The 12,538-nt window shown below is 36.9% G+C and overlaps 1 protein-coding gene across 1 annotated transcript in view; it reads right to left on the bottom strand.

Annotated features, from left to right (window-relative positions):
* Nucleotides 1-12,538, bottom strand: part of Sol1 — a 425,973-nt gene that overhangs the window by 346,798 nt on the left and 66,637 nt on the right. The gene's annotated exons all lie outside the window — the stretch shown is intronic.

Genomic DNA, 12,538 nt, shown 5'->3' with positions numbered 1-12,538 from the left:
AATCAAGAAAAATTGTCATTATACGATGTGAAGAAATACAGAATATTCAGAAGTATGTTCTTGAAGAAAACTCAAGAAATTGTTTAATGATTTTTTTGCCCTGAGAGCCCCATTTCTTGAATACCAAATCTATAACAAAATTACATTTCATCTTCTCAGGGCACTTTTCTGAACTTTTTTCCAATACCGACCTGTACATTTTTCTCATTCGTTAGACAATGATCAATTTGTAATTCCAAGGGTGTATCACAAAGTTTAATTCAAATAAAGAATCGTTCATTCTAAACCTTCTTCGGTAAGTGAAGTAGGACCTCATCATTATATAGTATTATTATATAACAAGTACATATTGGAACAAATAATTCTCCCGGAGAGAATAAGATACATTTTCACCATGAAGAGATTGATTTGTTTACCAAAAAATAAAATTGAAAGTAAAAAATAAATGAAATGCTTCCATTTGTAGCACAAATACTTTTTTTATTACGTGACCAAACTTATCAACTTCCTGACTGCAGCTGTTGAAATAATTTCCACGTATCTTCATGAAAAGTAATTTAACAAAGATTCCAATCATATTCTGGTTTGAGTTTTGGAACATATCAAAATTGATGAGGTTTATAGTACTCTCGGATACGAAACACTATTCAATATGTAAGAGAATCTGATTTCACTGGTCTAGTTACTTACTTGAGTTCATTGAAAAAAATATAGAAATTTTCATTATATTCGAAAAAAATATTATTCGTTCATTTCTCACTTTGTTTTTATTGAAACCTTGTTTTTCATTTTCAAATATTAGTGCCCTGTTGAAAAATATATTGCAATTTCTGATTCTGTTTGATGTTCGAATATTTGATTCAGCGTAATTTTTTCATGACTATTTACATTGGCTATGAAAATATCTGAATGTCTGAAGGGGTGTCAAAAATTACAATTTGATGAATCCGATCACGAAGTAAATTCATTTATTGTTCACTATGATTATAATACTCCAAAATAATTTGAAATCACAAACAAAACAAACGCAACATTGCACCGGAATAATTATCCTAAAGCCAATAACACCGCTCAATGGGTTATGAAAACTCATTATAGAGCCTAATGAGGCTATTGTGAATTATTTGATATTATCTGGAAACTGATACAACAAATAAATGGTGATTCAAAAATGATTTGAGAGTTTCACATCTATTTTTGATAACAAGAAGGTCGTGGCTAACTGTATACACGGAAAAATACGAAATTTCCGTGTCTATTTCTTTATCTTGTGAATATTACTAGAAAAATTAATACGGATGTTATCAGAAAAATTATTATCTTGGAATAAAATCCGAGACATTTGCCTCTCCCGACGTTCCTACATAGTAGCATTTGGGGAATGTTAGCAAAACAGATTGAACCACGACTTGTCCTACACCAACAAAGGTTAGGTTAGGTCGAATCCAAAGTGAGTGGGTCTATTCGACCCCCCACCGCAATCCGCAAGGGTTCATTGTGGCTCACACCTATTCACACTCGACCAAATGAACCCAGCTTCTTAACGAAGCCAATTAGTTTGTATGGTGAGTGGTCTTTCAGGACAGATGGTGAGAGTACGGCTCTGCCGAACTCTAAAAACCTGATTCGGTCTCCAGCGGGGCAGGCACAAAATATATGCTCTGCTGACGATGCCTTCAATTCAACCGTGCAGGACTATTTCGCCTCTGGATTTGAGCGCAAACGTTTGCTTACCTGCTCATGGGGGGTTTGTTCCTCCACCTGAGACAGATTATGTGTAAGGCGCTCAAGAATTTGGTGCGAGGAGGTTTCATAAGATACCCCGTTCTTGTGGAGACAACTCAGTCGTTCCCTGGCTGCACCACGAAATCTTTTTTTGGTTCAGTTAATGGATCAGTTAATGGATCAGGAGTTGGGGAGTTGAGAAGCTCTCGCTCCAGTAGCTGGACTCAGTAGCTCGACATTCATCTCCTCTATAGACTCAGCGTCAGAAAGAATTTTTAAGTGCACCCTGTCCATGAAAGTCCCACGAGTAGCTAGGGAAAGAAGGTCAATCACGGCAGAGATCCGCATTACCGTGCCAAGGCGATGCTACGACGAGAGGGCGCCCGGTATCTCGGAGGTTCCAGAGAGACAGCTGATTGGCTCAGTGCTGTTCATCCTCTCGGCACGGCTACACACACCTTTGGACTAATCTATCGTTGAAATACCATTCAGTTAGGGAATAACAAAACCACAAGTGATTTTGTGATTTCCTGATCCAGCGGGGCTGCGTGGGAGCAGTACAACTTAGGATTAAGCCTTCGTTGGGGTGCCAATTAGTAAGGAAATAACAAAACCAGGAGTGATTCTGTCATTCCCGTATCCAGTAGGGCTACGTGGAAGCAGGCATCCGATGGCCGGTTTGCTCAATCCCCACATCCCAAGCCAATGCACTCGCCAAAAACAGCATGCACAGTGGTTCAGGCAGTGAAAGATGAACAAGGACAGACAACCCGCCACAACGACAAAGAGTCGATCAGTGGAAACTGGTCTGTAAGTGATCACTCGAATGATTTCAGTGATGTCCTGCTGCTGGAGGAGCAAGAAGCATATGCAAAAACTTCGTTTTGTCTATCGAATATAATTCAATTTCCATCGTAATATTAGCCAAGAGAGTAGTTTTCCGTCAGGCACTTTTCAAATTCTCCATATCCCTCTCGACAGAAATGGTGTTCCAGAAAAAAACGGGTCTCACTTCCTTTCAAAACTTTCATAACTATTCTACCAGGAATGATATCGAAAAGCCAGTTTTCTGATCGAACTGATCGAATGGATACAGTGTAACCAAGATCAACAAGGCTATGAAACTGAAAACTTTCACAAGTCAAATTAGAGGGGAATTTCAAACGGTTGCATGTGCATTTCTACCGTATATCCTAAGGGTTACAGACAGAATCGAAGAAATCTTAGGGAGGCATAAAATAAAAATAGTGTTTTAGCCCCCCAGGAAAATACAACAAAGCCTTAGATTTGCGGAAGACTAAAATGATTCACTATCAGCAGCGGGGGTATATCGTATACCATGCACCTGCGGAAAAGTGTATATCCGTACCACCAGAAGATCCATGGGTACAAGTCTGAATGAACATCGAAGAAACTCTAGATTAGATCAAATAGACATTTCGGCAGAAGCGGAACACGCGCTTAGTGAAGGACACCACACGATACTGTTTGAAGACGTGAAACTAATTTCCCCTGATTATGAATACCACAGTCGGTTTGTACGGGAAGCCATATAAATCCATAAACATACGGAAAACTACAACAGAAGAGAGAAGGCGGTAACGCTCAGCCGGATTTGGAATCCAATACTGAAAGATGCTTGATTGGCAACAGCGCAAAACCATGTTACGTCATTACCAGGTAATAACACTTCGGTCAATAGCAACGCATCAAGAAGGGAGGCGGACTACCTGAGTCGGAATGAATTCAACCTAGGAACTAGCAGTTAGGAATCACACGTTGAAAGGTAAGACCTCGTTAATCCTCAGCTCACACAAGTTTCTACTTCTGAGGGTTGTCGTTCGTAGGGGTGCGACAGCTGGTTAACGGAAAAACAGATTTTAAACAGAAAGCAGTCACCAGTCATCTGTGAATTAGCAAGATGAATAAACCTCTGAGGAAGCCAGTCACTCGTGCTGGCGAAATGTTAGGAAGCAGGCCTTCAAACCCGCTTGAAGATAGTAACACTGAAAATTTCGGCTGCGAAAACCTTAACCAATTCATCAGATTGGTTGTGATTGGATATGTTTTGGTTTTTGGTTTACAGATGTTTACCACTTGTCAGTCCTCTTCATCATTACGTTTGGAAAGGACAATTCATTGTGGACCTCTCGCTTCATTTTAAGTAGGTATTATTGAGATCTCCCGCTTTTGAGGTACTGCAAAAAAGTATCTAATATAGTTTTGATATTCATTTCATTTCAATTTTATTTTTCCTTCCATGGATTTAGAATATGTCAACACATTTTCATATAATGAAAGTTTTAACATAACTCTCTCTACAACTGTATATATCTTTCTATTCAAAGATTTTTCAAAAACTTCAAATTTGTTCACTTATTATATGATTTTATCAATTTTTTAGTTTCGAACTAAGTCTCAGCCAACAAGATTTCCAACCAGGTCTATTACTCTCCACCAGAAAAATGGGGATCCATCTACAGAGTCTTAGTACGCCAGACAGGTGATGAATTTATTTCATAACTTACTCTCCAACCCTCTCGCTGTTTGTGAAACAGCCCGGGGAACATATTTAATAATCGTATTCAGCGTTCAACTTCAATAAATTATGCTCGTTCATTCGGGTACCGAACAATTAGATTTCATTCACGTCACCGCGAACTCCTCCAAGTTTTTCGTTTGAAATAGGCCGTGCGAACAATTTCGAAAGTTGAAACTGACAAGAAAATTTGATAATATATGTCGGGTTCTGAGCGAGTTTCAAAGGAATGTTCCTCTGCGTGTCTTATGGCGTTAATGGAAAGTGAAGTGAACTGAATGAGAAGAGGGAGCTTTTGTTTGATTTTTGAAAAACATCAGTACGACTACTTTCAATGTAGGGAGTGATTCACTTCTTTCTTTTTCATCTGGGACTAGTGAATATTGAAATAGCACATGAGTTCCAATGAGTTTCAAAATTGTGCGAACATTTTCCAAACACTGTAGGCTCCAAATTGACAGAAAATCAACAAATATAATAAGAAACCTCAAGTCCAAGAGTCAGAGAGAAAAAAATAGAGAGATGCTTTTTCGAAACTCAAATTTTTCGACAGTGGCGCAAAACTCCCAGTACCAAAGACCGACCAAGGTTTGCTAATGCTCGCAACAGCTGCAACAACAAAACAAAGCAAAGAACTTCACAGTCAGAGAATTAGAGATGAATTGCTCACCAATCTCAATTGGTCTAGATCCTTCTCATCGATAGCTGAAGCTGTCAATCAAAACATCACAAAATTCTACAATTCCACCATCAACACAAGCGGATGCTTCAATTGCAACAGCAGCCATAGAAAAGCTCATCTACTAGCTGAACAATTTGCATCCCACTACAAAGTCGATTTTCTGGGAAAGGCACCACCCACTATTCTCACACTAGAATCCACAATGCCGAAAATTACTTTTCGACAAAGTCCAGTCAGGCGAATTTTGAGACAGGTATCTGGTCCTGATGAAGTGCCCGTCATCGTACTTGGAAAGTATGTCAATGAACTCGCACCAGTATTTTTCAGAATTTTCAACCTGTCTCACAAAGAAGAAGTTTTTTTCTTGTTGGAAAATTGCTCGCGTTCAGCCAGACAAAAAAATCTTTCTAATAACTATAGACCAGTTCCTTTACTATCAGTGATTTGAAATAACAAAATCGAGAAACACGGAAAGTCAAGAGTTGTTGCGCTCAATAGTTCTGAGGCCTTTGACGGTATTCGGCATGAGGGTTTGCTGGCCAAACTTCGATGGTATGACTCGTCGAATCATTTTATTCTATGACTCTCCAGCTTCCTGAAAGAACATTCTCTGCAAGTGCTCGTTGATGGATATCTCTCGATTACTTTTACCATCAACGCTGTTGTTCCAATTCCGCTTTCTGCTTCGATGAGTTTGTTGGGGGCTAAAACGGACACCAGTATGAATTCTCTGAATACTAATATTTTCAGACTGGGTCACAATTGTGTAATAACAATTAACATCTTCAAAGAGCCTTCAGTGCCTCCTGGAAGTTCAAAATTTACAGAAAATCAACAATTATAATAAAAATCTTGAAGTCCAACAGACAGAGACAAAAATTTAGTGAGAAGTCGCCTCAGCGAACTTACATGCCTATCAAGAAATGAAGTGAGTCAAAGTAATTTGATGCTTTTTCAGAACTAAATTTTCAACAACAATAATTCGATACCGCAAGATCTGCTGGAAACATCGCCGTTGTCTGCGAGAGTGAGCCGGAGAAACTGAGGCAGTCGATCCCGCGTCGCTCGCAAGAACTTGACCTTCCGCAGACCATAACGTGGCGAATTTTGCATCGTATTTTTGGTCTGCACCCGTACAAAATTCAACTGTCTCACGAACTGGAGATAAACGCTCATAGACAATGACGTGCGCTCGCTGAATGGTCTCTGGATCAGTTGGCAACTGACCCTAATTTTCATCAAGAAACCATCTTCAGCGATGATGCCCATTCCTGGATGAACGGGTACGTGAACGAACAGAATTGTTAAATTGGAACAACACCCATCTAAATGAGTCTCAAGTACGTCCAATGTATCCGGAAAATGTCACCATTTGGCGTGGATTCTGGACTGGCGGCATCATCGATCCATATTTCTTGAAGAACGACGTTGGTCAGGCCATCACGGTCAACGGCAGGCATTATGGGTCGATAATTATCAACTTCTTTGGCCTAAATTGGATGATCTGGAAATAAACGACATGTGGTTTCAACAGAATGGCAGTACGTGCCACAATCCTCATGCCACATTGGATATTCTGCACGAACGATTTGAGAGCATGGTTATCTCACATGGAAATGTTGTGAACTGGCCACCGAAATCGTGCGATTTGACCCCGTTAGGCTTTTTCTTGTGGGGTTTTCTTGTGTCGCAGATATATGCAAATGAGTCACAAACCACAGCGGTCCTCAAAGTCAACATAACCCATTAGTCCGGTCATTTTAGGGGGTTTGCCTAGGAAAGTGTACATACCCAGACATACAGCCGCAACTTCAAAAATTGGGGGTCGAAAGTGAAAAAAACCGACTTTTTGCACGTCTTTTGCCAATATCTCGTTTCCAATCGGTTCTATGCTAATTATATTCATCATTAATATTGTAGAGAATTAAATTTTCTACAACTTTTGTTCCATACAATTTTTCATACATTGAATCGTTTTTGAGATAGAGGGCAGCGCGAGCGCAGATTGAATATTAATCGAAATCAACTGGTTGTCCCGATCGAAATCAGCTCATTTAACGTTTATAAATTATTACTTGATGAATTATTATAAATAATTTTCATTTTTTATCAACAAATACATCATATTTAAATACTTTTATCAATAATTTATAATTTATTTGATAACACTTACCTGCCTGTGTAGTTATAAATTTCTAGAGTGAAAATATATATTACATTATAATCTGAATCTAATCTATAGTAATTATTCTTCAATAAATGAAAATGAATAGAGAAGAAATAAAATTTTAAATAATATTTTCATTGAAAAATCTCATTTGATACATTTGTAAATGTCAAAATTAAAAAAAACAGATGGAAGAATAATGGGTTTTGATTTCAATTTTTTTCTTCTCTATCGTCGTCGCTTATCGCAGCTGTGAAAATTCAAGGGCGTTATCATCTTCATTATCATCTTCACCCAGATTCGTTTCCAATTCTTCCATGATTTCTGGATCAAGGGACCTATCTTCGTTAACATCGGTGTCATATGATACAGCATTGAGACAAGACAAGCTTGCCCATTACACTGGCCACAAGCTAAAGAGCACTGCAACCCCGCTTTCCTGCATCCACATTTCGAACCACAACCACTTTTGCAGTTATAGAATATCGTATTGAGTAACTCATCTGGAGTAGGTGGTAAAATGGTCTTGATAGGTTCTAGCATTCCGTTACGCATTGTCCAACCCCATTCCTGGGGTTCCAAATCATGTCCTAACCAAGTTTGAACTTGGTAATATACACAATTAAAATGTTGGTGAGCTGCTCCACTTGTTGGTGGGATATTTGATAACTGCACAGGTTTATTTAGCTTTGTTAGCTTGACGTATTGTGCATAACGAAGATGATTGATAGTATCTACAGACTTTGGAGCACTAGAAACAGCTAACAAAGTCTGCAATCCACTATCAAATAATCTTTGAACCGGGCAGTTTTCTTCTTGAAATGCTGCGGCAAGTTCATCCAAATTAGATAGTTTCTCGAATGTTCTTAAAAACGTTTTTTCAACTTTTTTAAAGAGCGCAGAAGTCGTATCACAGCCGCTCGAAGCGTGAAGGAACAAAATGTGTTCTTTAGAACTTGAATATTTGTCGAAACTTTTAAAGGAGTATATTTCCGGTTTCACATTTGCTTTGCCAACTTTTTGAAAGAAAATTTCTTCTTCGAAAGACAGTGTACGCCCAATTAAAATCACAAGTGAATCAATATCTTCAGTGACTATAATTGCTGTTCTTTGACGTTTAGATTCTTCAATAGCAGTCTCAATAATGAGAACATCCGCATCATTTCTGGCCTGTTTAGTGTTGATGTCAACAGCTTTCAATTTTTCAATAAGCATAGTAATCAGCTTTTCTTTATTTTTGCTATTTGATAGAAATTTTTCTTGGCTAATTGGTACAATCATGGTTTCGTCGAAGCAAACTTCGTATGTTTTTGAAATTGCAGCCATTCTTCTTTGCTGCTCCATAGATTTTATATTTTTAATGTAATCTGAGTAATCAAATACAACAATATTCTTTGATTTATAACATGTTTGAGAATACTTAACGTATTCGTCAAAAATAATTTTAAACAAGATTTACTGAATTATCTTCTAGTTAAAATGCTATTACCGTAAAAGAGAATGAAATTGAAATATAATTAATGTATATCCCTTAATGACTTCTTGAAATACAGGAATAAATTACACTATTAAATTCATAGATCGGTTCATTAATGAAAAAAATATTTCAATATAATGTATTTGTTAATAAAAGAATGAAAATTATTTATGATTATTTTTCAAGTAATAATTTATAAACCTTAAATGAACTGATTTCAATCGGGACAACCAGTTGATTTCAAATAATATTTAATCTGCGCTCGCGCTGCCGTCTATCTCAAAAACGACTCAACGTATGAAAAAATGTTTGAAACAAAATCCGAAATACAGGCCTAAATCGATCTTAAATGACTGGACAACATGTCATCGGAAGTTTTTCTTTCTCCGAGTCTTAACATGAAAATAGTCAAACTACTAATAGATGAATACTTCAGTAATTGGAATAACCAGCTAGGGTTTCCTCAACAAATGTATGCTCAATCACTGTTTCATGGCTCTCCGGAAACAACTACTTTCATATAAACATTGAATAACACGAATGGAAAAATAATTTTACTTATTCAGTTTGTAACACAAACATTCTCTATGGAATTGAATCAGATACCACTCAAAGGATTACTACTTACATGGAACACTGTGATCCTCAATGGCGGACATCAGATGTTCTGGAATAAGACACTTGCCGTACGAGTATTGCCTGTCCAGCAGCAATCTGAATAACATTGCAAGATCAAGCTCCCAATTAATTCATAAAATTACAACTTTGTCATGAATGAGCTGAATCTATTCATGTCGTAAATGTCAGTACGTAATGACATTCACTCGCTTATTTGATTCAATTCCAGCCATAGGAATCTTATGAAGGGACTGACCCGATACTGGAAAATTAATAACACCATCCATGATACTTGTGATGCACTGTTTGGAATCTTTGGTGTAGTAATGAATATTACTTGAGTTTTTTCCTAACACCAAACCGTTATTTCAACACTTCGACAAGTGTTTCGATCACCAAGTGGTCATCTTCAAAAAGAAGGTCAAACTATTTGATCTTCCTCCTGAAGATGATCATTTGGTGATCGAAACACGTGTCGAGGTGTTGAAATAACGGTTTGGTGTGAGGAAAAAACTCCAGTAATATTCACTATCCATGATAATAATTACACAATTCACACAAACATTTCAATTTCTATTTGGGTTCTGCTATCAACATAGCTTCCTCAGTATGGATTCAATGGATTCATTTCTACAGAGTACGAAACAGAAAGTACAATATTTTTTTAATTTACTGTAGTAAGTGTTCAAATGACAACAGGTAATCAGGAGACTCCTTTTCAATGCTTTCATTTGAATTACTATGAAAATCAAAAGTCAAACCGCGCCCTTGTCTCCGTAAACTCGAAAACTAGTCATTTCCATCTGGGCCATACTACTATTTTCTTAATGAAAGTAGCAAGAACACATCATAACCGTAATAGTAAATTCTACAATTATAATATTTTCCAAGCTTCTAATTAGGTTTCAACATCATTCCTACGCCCATTTCAATCGTACCTCACATTTTCAGCTTGAACTAATCAGGATTTGCTTCTCTCGCATGCACAAACTGTAGAAGGTTCAACAAGACTCAACTCGTTATCAGGGTCGATCTCATATCATATGTTATTCTGAAGCGACCCAGCTATTGTATCTTGTTAAGCTTGTTTACCGCTTGCAGTGCTTTCGCCTCATATAGAGGTCTATAATCTGGACGTGTAGAGTAAATAACTTGATCCGCTTGGAATTTTTATAGATGCAATAAAAAGGATCCATCGTGCAAAATTTCCTGAAACAACGTTAAAGAAGGTGTACCTTAATAAGATGTTCATTCGTAACTAGGTTGTTCTTGGGTTCATTTTGAGGAAACGAGCTTTTGACAAAGTAATAAACTGATTTCTCATCACACCTGAGGATGTTAGTGTATAGTGAAACACGTGTTGTGACTTTATGAACTGTCCTGTGAAAATCTCACAATGAAGTGTTAGTTGAATACGTTATAAATTCTCATAGGATATCGGCCAATTTCATCATTAATTCATCCAGTTTTCTGTTTCCAATTTATTCTTATTCTGAATACATTGGATGAATTGGCAGTTGAGAGATATGCATCGTGGAGGACTTGCTAATAGTAACGCACTTGAAGCTGAGCGGTTATAGGAGACTGTTTTTCGATAAGAAATATTCCAGATGTACGCAGAAGTTTGAACATTCCAAGAGACTTATGCGAAAACTTAAGTTTCGAACCAGATTATCATCTACAAGGGATACTACATGCCATTGCACTTCAGTAATAGTTGCATTCTGATACCTTCATCTATCTTCTCACTTTTTCTATAGATTAGTTCCAAATTAGCTCAATATATAGTATCCTTTCCAAATATCCGAGCTTCCCCTGCAGATCTGTCTCTTCGACTCAAAGTTCTTGAGGTCCTAGTGATCCTGGTTTGGTCTTCTCGGTAAAACGCAACTATGTTCGATTCCGTTAGACTAATGTTCAAATCTTTTTCATACAGTTTATCTAGTTGAAATATTTCGGGTTTACTACATGCATCCCTTCACTACATCATTATCATTGTTATTTCTTTGGACAGAGATTATATTCTAGACTGTCCATTATGATCCAGAAGGCGAAGTAACCTGTCCATGGTTGTCTGGATATTAGGTCTGGATATTATCATGCACATGAACTCAATACATATGGATAGTTATGTGAGTAAAAACTCCAATTCCAGCAAGGACACAATAGGGGTATAATTAATTAAGACTTCAGTTGAGAGGGTTACATCTATTTCTGAAAGTTTCCTGAGAAACGCAATCACTCAGGAAATACCTTTGGATGCAATGGGTTTAGCGAAGTCCAATTCAAGTGAGCATTGCGTTGAAAAGTCAGTTGAAAAGCATTCATGCCCTATGTGAAATATGGCACGGAGCGAATTGAGATAATTCTACATCAACACAATGTTTAATATCTATTTGGGCTAACAAAAATCGTTAATCAATAAAATCATTGAGGATATCGAAGGATCCCTGAAACTTCTCAGCAGCACCGTAAGTGTAACGGATCTCTTGTGTCTGTGGATCCGTTTACATTGGAATCTCGAAGAGAAGAACAAGTAAACTGATAATGATAATGAGATAATTCAGTTGGATTTTCACATTTTGGCATGGTTCTATGCAGAAAGAAAATGATTTGTTCATCTTCCTCTTTTGAGTGTGAATTTGAATATATTGAGAGGGGTATATTTTTAACGATTTGAACTTCTGATGAAATTTCAATATACATAAAAGGTCAGTTCATCGAATATTTTAGTATTGGAAACATTCATTTTATTTCTCTACATTCGTATATTCGTATGTTTCCATTCAGATAAATCTGGACACATTAACAATAGTATAACTGTTGTAAAGTTATACATGTGTTATTGGGCCATAAATTAAAATTCAAAATCAATGGAATTGTTATCAATTCAAAAAGTTCCCTGTTATTTTCTATAGTTCGAATATACCGAATGATCATTTGTTTTGCATTTTCCATTGAATTCAATAATATTAAGGATTTTATCATCAGTCTAGCTCAATTACAATTATGAAAATTCCGACTTTCGAAAAACGAGCGATGAATATTCAATAACATTCAGTACCGCACATAAAACGGATTAATGGTTGAATAGAATCGTTACAGCTATGTTGAACATGAATTGAGGAATAAATAATTTACTTCGATAGATGAATATCTGGCGAGTGGAACTAATTCAGATTGAACAATATGCTCAATAAAGGCCGGATTGTGTTAAATAATTATTATTATTACATTTAGTGAATGGTGTGTATATTATGGAAATGTATCCGTAATGGAATAGCATAGATAAATAGGAAACGAGTTTGTACAGCTTCCCAAATCTAGGAA

The sequence above is a fragment of the Leptinotarsa decemlineata genome, unplaced genomic scaffold (assembly GCF_025532065.1).
Source record: "Leptinotarsa decemlineata unplaced genomic scaffold, Ldec_3_MD MMD2_tig00026328_RagTag_RagTag, whole genome shotgun sequence".
Lineage (NCBI taxonomy): Eukaryota > Metazoa > Arthropoda > Insecta > Coleoptera > Chrysomelidae > Leptinotarsa > Leptinotarsa decemlineata.
Note: the sequence above shows the minus strand (reverse complement) of the source record. Positions and strands in the feature narration are given on the sequence as shown.